The sequence below is a fragment of the Macaca mulatta genome, chromosome 1 (genome assembly GCF_049350105.2).
Source record: "Macaca mulatta isolate MMU2019108-1 chromosome 1, T2T-MMU8v2.0, whole genome shotgun sequence".
NCBI classification, from domain to species: Eukaryota; Metazoa; Chordata; class Mammalia; order Primates; family Cercopithecidae; genus Macaca; species Macaca mulatta.
Genome location: NC_133406.1, coordinates 75034170 through 75044576, shown reverse-complemented (window position 1 = coordinate 75044576; position 10407 = coordinate 75034170). Strand labels below are relative to the sequence as shown.

The following is a 10407-nucleotide window of genomic DNA, read 5'->3' as shown; positions in this document are numbered from 1 at the left end:
TTCCTTACATCCATTATGGAGTAGTAGTTCCAATTTCCTCTAGGAAGCCTGGCTCAGCCATCCTAGCCAACACTACAACTTCTTTCTTAGTCTGTTGACACAGAGGCATAAAATGCCCAAAGAGGCTAGGTGGCAGTCTTAACTTCCAGTTCACTGGAATCATTATTGTCCCTGATGGAAGTTTTCCTCCCTCTGACTAGCAGAGCATAAAGTTGTGGGAACAGGAAACAAAAATTTGGCTAGTCGGTCACTAGGGGAGATGGTGAGTGGTGCCACTTCCATTTCTATCCCTTGATTTCTGAACCTATGACTCCTCACTGTGAAACAGTACCACATATTGAATGCTGATTCAGAACATATACAACCTTCCAGAGAACTTTGCCCAACCTTACAAAGTATGGCAGTAGGTGACAATCTAGCTGGCATTGCAACTGCAACTTCAAAAGACTGTCACCCTGTTCTATCAAGTCAGCTGCTTCAGTATGACGGGCAACATGGTAAAACCAGTGAATGCCATGAGCATGAAGCTATTACTGTACTTCTTTGGCTGTGAAGTGAGTTGCTTGGTCAGAAGCAATGCTGTATGGGACACCATGATGTTAAATAAGGCATTCTATAAGTCTGTGGGTGCTAGTTTTGACAGAAGCATTGAATGCAGGAAAGGCAAATCCATATCCAGAGTAAGTTTCTATCCTAGTAAGGTGCTGTTCCTTCCATGATGTAAGCAGTACCGTGTAATCAATCTGCTGCCAGGTAGCTGGTTGGTCTCCCCAGGGATCATATCAGTGGCTCAATGCTAGTCTTTGCTGCTGGCAGATTGAGCACTCAGAGGTGGCCCTAGCCAGATTGATCTTGGTGAGTAGAAGTCCGTTTTGCTGAGCCCATATATAATTTCCATTCTTGCCTCTATGGTCGCTTTTTTTATGAGCCTATTGGGTGGCTGGGAAAAGAGTGACTAATATCCATAGAATGGGTCATCCTATTTACTTGATTATTAGAATCTTCCTCTGCTGAGGTCATCCTTTGGTGAGCATTCATATGTAACACAAATACCTTCGCATCTTTCACTCACTCAGGGAAGCCTATCCATACTTCTTTCCCAGATGTCTTTGTCATTAATTTTCCAATGAAGTCCCTGACCATCCAGCCAAACCTTTGGCTACAGCCCATAAATTGGTATAAAATTGCGCATATGGCCATTTCTCTTTCCAAGCAAAGGGTGCAACCCAATGCACTGCCTGAAGTTCTGCTCATTGAGATTTCCCTTTACCACTGTCCTTCAGAGATGTTCACCAAATGGGCTGTAGGGCTACAACTGTCCACTTTCGGGTGTTGCCTGAACAATCTGTATTGTCGGAACAGTACAGAACTATCTGTAAACCAGGCCCTAGTCTTCTTTGCCTCTGTAATCTTATCATAGAGTACTCCTTATGAAGTCGTAAGTGCAGGCTGGGAGAGAGAAGGCAGTGTAGAAGGAGTAGGAACCATGGACATTTGGGCCACTTCTTCACGTAACTTTCTTGTACCTTTAGGACCTGTTCAGGCCTGATCATGTATATACTACTTCCATTTGATGACAGAGTGCTGCTGTGCACACCCAACCTTATGGCTTGATGAGTCAGATAACATACAATTCATGGCAGGCAGCTTAGATGGCATGGTAACTTGGTGAATGATGGTCAAATGTACAGTTTCTACTAAGGCCCAGTGGCAGGCCAAGAACTGTCTGTCAAAAGGAGAGCAATTATCTGCAGATGATGGTAGGACTTTAATCCAAAATCCTAAGGGCCTCTGCTGTGATTCATCTATAGGGGCCTGCCAAAGCAGCCAAACAGCTTCCTTATCTGCCATTGACATCTAAAGTACCATTGGATCTGCTGGATTATATGACTCAAATGGCAGAGCAGCTTGCACAACAGCTTGGAGCTGTTGCAGAGCCTCCTCTTATTCTGGGCCCTACTCAAAACTAGCAGGTTTTCCAGTCACTCAGTAGATGCACTGGAATAACACACCCAAATGAGAAGTGTGCTGCTTCCAAAAATCCAAATAAGCCTACTAGGCATTGTACCTCTTTCTGGGTTGCAGGAAAGACCAGATGCAACAACTTATTCTTCACCTTAGAAGGGATATCTTAATGTGCCCTACACCACTGGACCCCTAGAAATTTCACTGAGGCAGAAGAACCCCAAACTTTAGTTGTATTTATTTTCCACTCTCTGACATGCAAATGTCTTACTAATAAGTCCACAGTTGTCACTACTTCACTACTCACTAGGTCCAATTAGCAGAATATAATCAATGTAATGGACCAGTGTGATATCTTGTGGAAGGGAAAATGATCAAGATCCCTGCAAACTAAACTATGACATAGGCCTGGGGAGTTGATGTATCCCTGATGTAGGACAGTGAAGGTGTATTGCTGGCCTTGCCAACTGAAAGCAAACTGCCTTATAGACAGAAAGGGAGAAAAAGGCATTTGCCAAATCTATAACTGCATCCCAAGTACCAGGAGATGTGTTAATTTGCTCAAGCAATGAAACCACATCTTGTATAGCAGCTGTGATTGGAGTAGCCACTTGGTTAAGCTAATAATTCACTGTTATTCTCCAGAATCCATATCTTCTGCACAAGCCAAATAGGAGAGTTGAATGAGGATGTGGAGGGAATCATCACCCCTGTACCTTTCAGGTCCTTGATGTTGGCACTAATCTCTGCATTCGTCTCCAGGGATATGGTATTGGTTTTAGTTTACCATTTTCTTAAGCAGAGATTGCTATAAAGGCTTGTGTTTGGTCTTTACCATTATAATAGCCCTCGGTACACACGTTAAAGAACAAAAGCTGCTGAGTATGTCTATTGTAATTATGCATCTGGAACTGCGGTGATGACCACTGGATGGGTTTTGGGTACCCACTGGAAGGCAGACTTGAGCTAAAACTGCATTGATGATGGGACCTCCAGAATCCCCTACTCTGACTGGGTGGCTGCAGTGATGTTTCAAGACTCTTGTTGGTTGAGAGTCAGGATCTAGTAACCCTGAAAGGTCTGATTATTTTCTTTCCTCCAATGAAGTTACCCTGGTAAAAGGCAGTAAGTCCCTTTGGGGAAGAATGGGAGCTAGATTAACGGTAAATTCTCACTAATGTACCAGGGTTCTTCCTAGAGGGGCCCAGCCTCCTCTTCATTCAAGAGGTTCTGGATCTTTAAACTGGCTCAGGTCTGGGAACTGATTGAAGGGCTGTGATTCCCTCATTTTATGATTTGAATTCAATTCTTGTCCACTTGACCTGAAAGTTTTCTGCCAATACAGATCAAGTAAGAACTTAGTAGGTTTATTCTTTACTTCACTTCTAGGAACATCACGATTAACTAGCCAGCACTACCTTCATTCAGCATATGAATCTACATGAGTCAGACTATTCTGAATGTTGCTTTGCTTCTGCTGTCCATTATGGTACCTACGCCTACCTTGTTATGGATGATTGAATGCTGCCTCTTGTCCCCTGCCACCCGGGGATCCAATCATTACCATTGCATTTTTTTTTTCAATTGAATGACTGCAAATCACAGAACTCTTCAGGGATGTTGGGGCTCCCCTTACAAATCTGTTTATCAAAGTATTGGTGAAAGGTATGTGTGGGTGAGTAGGTTTTAAGTGACAAATCCATTCTAGCATTCCTGTCTCCCTAAGCCTTTGCATCCCTTCCTCTATTGTAAACAGGGAGATAGGATGTTTAGGTCATCTCCTACTCACTCACGGGGGGCTATCTTTTGATCCATGTTTTAGCCAACCAACCAAAGTGTTAGCACCTTTCCTAACTCCCTGAACTGCAACATTAAGTGCATAATCTCAGCTTAGTAGGCCCATATTAATAAACTTGGTCTGATCCAACTTTATGTTCCTTCTACCACCATTATCCCACACCCTTAATTTCTATTCCCATACATGTTCTCCAGATTTCTGCTTGTATAAATTAGAAAACTGAAGTAGTTCTTTTGTAGTGTAATGCACCTCCTGGTGGGCCACACTTTGTACCTCACTCTTAGGGGCCTACTGGGACTTGAGCCTCTTTATAGATCTAGAAGCAAAGAGGGGTGATAGAGTTGAGTCCTGAGGAGCATCAGCATTGCCTTGCTTGATAACTGACTCAGAGGAGGACATTTCCATTTCCTCAGGCAAATACAGAGTTAATCCCCTCTGTCAGAGGTGGAAAGGCTGATCTCACTGTGGATGGGAATGTGCTGCTGCCAGGAACGGAGAGGCCGCTTCTGTTGGCAAACAATGCTTATCAGAATTTAGGAGCTTGATGTCCCAGCCTCACCTGGATTTTCCCACACCATTACACTCTGACTTATGGGACCTTATTCTTTACAACCAATGACCTCACTTTAACTGTGGACAGCCTTCGAGACTGAGCATTCAACTTTTGTTGTAATTCAGCCAATTGCACAATGAGGGCTTGTGTTTGATCTTCAGCTATTTCAGCCCTGTGTCTACAAGAGAAAAGATTCTCCCTCAGGGCACACTTAGAAGCTCTTAGGCTATTTATGGTTTTCCACAAATGTTCGAAGGTATCATATACACAGTTACCAAGTTCCCTGCCTTTTATAAGTGGTTAATTAGGAGTATCAAATACAGTTGTTTTGTGTATCCCTATAAACAGTTTATACCATGAACTATCAGTGCTGTCTGTACTATTAGAAGTAGAGTTCTCAGCACTTTTAGGTCTAATAAGATTAGGCAGCCAATTCTAGAAACACCCAAACCAATTAAGAAAACTTATCCTAAAAATTCTGTTCTTCCAGAACCGTTCCTGGAACCAAGTCTCTGTCTTAGTCTGTTTTGTGCTGTTATAACAGAATATCTGAGACTGGGTAATATATGAAGAACAGATATTTACTTCTTACAGTTCTATCTCCTAGAGTTCTAGGAGATAAGGGGGATGAACTCATCTTTTTATCAGGAATCCGCTCCCATGTTAGCTAACCCACTGTCAAGATAACAACATGAATTCATTCAGGAAGGCAGACCATCGTAAAGGTCATGCCTCTCAACACTGTTTTCTTGGGGTTTAAGTTTCCAACACATGAACTTAGAGAAACACATTCAAGCCATACACACATACACACACACAGACACACACACACACACACACACACACACACACACACACACACACACAGAAACCATGCCCCTGGCCCTTAAAATTCATGTTCTTCTCACATGAAAAATACATTCATTCCATCCAAATAGCCCCATGTTCATTTCATCCCAATAGCCCCCTTACCTCCTCTTGCTCTCACACTCTATTGTCTTCTCACTTTCTTCCATGTGATCATGCAGCATTAAAGCCCCCGTTGTGGGGCCCTTGATCTTGGACTTCCCACCCTCTAGAACTGTAAGAAATAAATCTCTATTCTTTATAAGTTACCCAGTCTCAGATATTTTGTTATAACCGCACAAACAGACTAAGACAGAGAATTGGTACCAGGAAGGTTCTAGAAGAACAGAATTTTTAGGATGAGTTTCCTTAATTGGTATGGGGGTTTCTTAACTTGTTTTCATCATCAACTCAGAAGGGCAAAGTCCAGAGTCTCATCTGAATCAGACATGGGTGAGACATAAAGCATGATTCACTCAAATCAAATTGCTCTTCAGTTGTGAACCTGTGAAATTAACAAATTGTGTGCTTCTAAAAGACAACACGTGGACAGACAGACATTCCCATTTCAAAAGGGAGAAATAGACCAAAAAACGAAGGAATAGCTTCTCCCAAGTAAGTCCAAAACCCAAAAGAGAACATTAAGTCTTAAAGTTGGAAAATATTTTCCTTTGACTCCATGTCCCGCATCCTGGGCATACTAGGGTGGAGTTGGGCTCCCAAAGCATCATGTAGCCCTGCCCCTATGGCTTTCCTGGGCTCAGTCCACTCAGTGACTCTGCTGGGTTGGAATCTCATGCCTGCAGGTTTCCCAGGCTGAAGTTGCATGCTGGTGACTCTATAGTTTGGGGCTTCTGAGGTGGCCTTACCCCCATGGCTCACTACACATTACCCTAGTGGAGACTCTCTGTCGAGGCTCCAATCCCACATTTTTACACTGCATTTCCAAGCTGTCCATGACATCCTTTGAAATCTAAGTGGAGGCTACGATGGCCTTGCAGCTCTTGCGTTTAGCACATCTATAGAATTAGCACCACATGGACACCACCAAGGCTACTGTTTACATCTTTTGGAGTGGAGCACAAGTTGCAGCTGGGCCCACTTAAGGTACAGCTGGAATTGCCAAGAAATTCTGTGCAGGGATGAAAGAAGCAGAGACTTGAAGCATTTCAGGGCAGCAAATACTGATATCCCACTGGCACCTCTCTGGAGACATTGCCCTCAAGATCCTGTTCTGGGCCAGTAATGAGAGGGGCAGACCTGAAGATCTCTGAAATGAATCTGGGGTCTTTCTCCTATTGTCTTGATGCATAGCACCTAGCTTACTTCTAGCCATGTTAATCCCTTTGTCCAAGGGTTGTTTGGCCCTTGTTCTCCTAAAGATGCCTCCACTCTTTACATGTCCAGTCAGAGAACTTTGCTCTGCTTGCGTTTTAATTATAAATCTCATCTTTAAATAGTTTCTCTCCTCTTGCATCTTACTGTATGCAGTTAAAAGTAGCCAGGCAGCTCCTTCAATATTTTGCATAGACATTTATTCCACTAAATATCCTAGATCACTGCTCAGTTCTACCTTTCATAATGCCCTAAGACATAGATACAATTCAGCCAAGTTCTTTGCAAATTTATAACACAGATGGCCATTACTCTGCTTTCCAATAAGATATTTCTAATTTCTGGTCAAGGTATGTTGACATGTATTACTTGAATTTATTGCTGATGTGTAATAACACTTTAACTCTAGAATAATATAGCTTTTGGCTGAGGAAACCAAAACTTCCCCCAAATTATGTCAAACTTGGGTCCCAAAGCCACTAATTTCATTCATATAATTTTTCAGAGGCCTTGAAATTCTAGTTAAGAGAATAAAAGAAAGTGCGCAGAGTACTTGATTATCTAGTTTCCTTTTTTTTAAAGAAATTACTTTTATGGTTTTATTGTGACTTTGTAGAAATGCAGAAACTATTACAATAAGGAAAGGATAAAATGTAAAGAGAATCACAATTAAAAACCTTAAAGGGGCATACACTTAATAACACACACACACACACACACACACACACACACACACACACACAGAGATATTCCTAATTTCTGTCTAAGACCTCATCAGAATGGCCTTTACTGTTTATATTTCTGCCAACATTCTAATCACAACCACTGAAGTAATCCCTAAGATTTAGGTACTTCCTACAGCTCATCTTCTCAGCCCTCATGGAATTGTCCTTAAGCCTTCATTCACGGTAATATGGACTTTTTCTAGCCTGCGCCTCCAAATTCTTCCAGCTTCTACCCATTACCCAGTTCCAAAGCCACTTTCACATTTTCAGATGTTTGTTATAGCAGCAGCCCCAGTTCTTGGTTCCAAATTCTGTATTAGTGAGGGTTCTTCAGAGAGCAAGAACCAGTAGGAAGGAAAGATAGACAGATGGAGAGATGGATAGATACATAGATAGATAGACAGGCAGAAGATTTATTAGGAGAATTGGCTCACATAATTGTGGAGGATGAGAGGTCCCATGACAGGCTGTCTGCAAGCTGGCAACCCTGGGATGCTGATAGTGTGACTCAGTCCTAGTCCAGAAGCCTCAGAACCATGGATGCCAATGGTGTAATTTTCAGTCTGAGGCTGGAAGACTGAGAATCCAGGAGGCTGCGATATAAGGCCTGGAGTGCGAAGGCCAGAGAGCCTGGTGTTCTGCAATCTAAGGGCAGGAGAAAAGGAGGATTCCAGCTCCAGGAAACAGAGCAGAAATTGCCCTTGCTATTCTATCCAGGCCATCAGCCATTTGGATTGTGCCGCATTGAGGGCAGACTTGCCTCACTCAGTCTGTTGATTCACACTCCAGTCTCCTCTGGAAACACATTCACAGGCACACCCAGAAGTATTGCTTTACCGGTTCTCTAGGTATTTCTTAATCCAGTTTAGTTGACACATAAAATTCATCATCACACACTGATAAAAATTAAATATGTATTCATTCTTTTTATAAATATTACTATAAATGTATCCCTACTATATGCCAGTTTGTATTTGGTTCTTGAGATAGTGAAATAAATAATATTTGGGACCCTCACTTAAGAATCTTCCAGTGTATATTAAAAAATGCTCGGCATCATTAATTATGTAGAGGGACTCATTATTAATCAGGGAAACCAAATCAAAACCACACTGAGTGTGTTAGGCTATTCTTTGCATTACTATAAAGGAATGCCTGAGACTGGGTAATTTGTAATGAAAAGTTTAATTGTCTCATGGCTCTGCATGCTGTACAAGCATGGTGCCAGCATTTGCTTGGCTACTGGGAAGGCCTCAGGAAGCTTACAATCACAGCTGATGGTGAAAGGGAAGCAGGCATCTCACGTGGCGACAGTGGGGGCAAGAGGTAGGGGGAGGTGCCACACACTTTTAAATAACCAGATCTTGTAAGAATTCACTCACTATGGTGAGGATGGCACAAAGCCATGAGGGATCCTCCCCCATGATCCAGTTACCTCTCACCAGACACCACGTCCAACATTGGGGATTACAATTCATCATGAGATTTAGAGGGGACAGCGTTCAAACTATGTCAATGAAATACCACTTCATGCTCACTGGGTTGACTAAAGTTACAAAGATGGAGAATAGCAAGTGTTGCCAAGGATGTGGATAAATTAGAACCTTCATCCATTACTGGTGGCATTGTAAAATGATACAGCCACTTTGTACAGCAATTTGGCACTTCCTAAAATGCTAAACGTGAAGTTGCCATATGACCCAGCAATTTCACTTCCAGGTATATATACAAAAGAATTGAAAATGTATGCCCACATAAAACATGCACGTATTTTTAATGAATTAATGATTTTAGAGAATTATTTGATTTGACATTGTGAATGTACATGGCAGCATTATTCACAGTAACCAAAAACAAGTGGAAACTACGTAAATGACCATCAACTGATGAATGACTAAACAAGATGTGGTCTATCTATACAACAAAATATTATTTGTTCATAAAAAGAAATGACATGCTACAGCATGGATGACCCTTAAAGACATTCGTAAACAAGGTAAAAGAAGGCAGACACAAAAGTCCACATATTTTTATTTCATTCTAGAAAATGGTCAAAAGAGGCAAATCTATAAAGACAGAAAGTAAATTAGTGGTTACTAGGAGGTGGGGGGAAGAGGAAGCGGGGAGTACATGATAATTGTATGATTATGAAAATGGTCCAAAATTAAATTATAGTGATTGATACACAATGTTATGAATATACAAAACCTATTGAATTGCACTCTTTAAATGAATGAAATTTGTGATATGTGAATTATATCTCAATAAATGTGTTATTCAAAAAGAAGAAATTCCCAGGATAATGCAACTTACTCTACTCATTCTGGTTGAGTAGAACGAGTCACGTTATCCTGGGAATCCTACAATGCCATCTTTTAAGAAAGGGTGGGGAGGTGCTTCATGAAGGCACTAACATCTGTCTTAAATATTTAAGGATGAGTAGGAATAAAGTTCATGCAAGGAGCAGGAAAGAACATCCAGGTAAAGGGAAAGACACTAGCACTTTGTAGATATTGAATAAGTATTTTTAAATAAAGTAATGATTTTGGAAAATTATTTGATTTGACCGTCATGAGAACTCCCTTTCCAAGGGCCAAGAAAATTAGGGACCTGTCCCAAAACCATGATGAAACTGGCTTGGGAACCACTCTTTGTTGGCAGATTGCACAATAACAAAGTTGTGATCTTATCAGTTTCCTCTGATATAAAACATCTAGCAATTTCTGGATTGATCTCTGATGAAATCTTAGAAGAAATCTTTGCTATTTCTGCTATTTCTTTTATCCTAGAATATGTCTGCAAGACACATGCATAGAGCATGGTAAAATATCAAGCAAATGCTAATCATCTCACATCATATAAATAGGCAAGATTAAGTTGAATTTTTCCTTTTTAAACTTTTCAACCAACTTTTTTGGAATAGAGGACTACAGACTCATGTCTATAAATTCTATACATTTTCTAAATTATGGATGATGTTTATAGAATTCACAACTAATCTTTTTCTATCCCTAGATTTCAAGAACATTTAAACAAGCTAAGTGTTCAAAATATGTTAAAATTAAATTCAAAAAGCACAGTTTGAATCCCAATAGGGTTTCAGCTGTGGAAAAATTTAGTTAAACCAGTGAAAGTAGGAGATAGCAAATAAATGGAGTTGAGTGCTACATAATTTAACTTTAAGA

The 10407-nt window shown here is 41.0% G+C and overlaps 1 non-coding gene across 1 annotated transcript; it reads left to right on the top strand.

Moving 5' to 3' along the window:
• Positions 1–6840: 6840 nt before the first annotated feature.
• On the top strand, positions 6841–6923 carry LOC114675077 (small nucleolar RNA SNORD45). The gene has a single exon (XR_003726178.2). It is a non-coding gene; the product is annotated as a small nucleolar RNA SNORD45 (small nucleolar RNA).
• The last annotated feature ends 3484 nt before the right edge of the window (positions 6924–10407 follow it).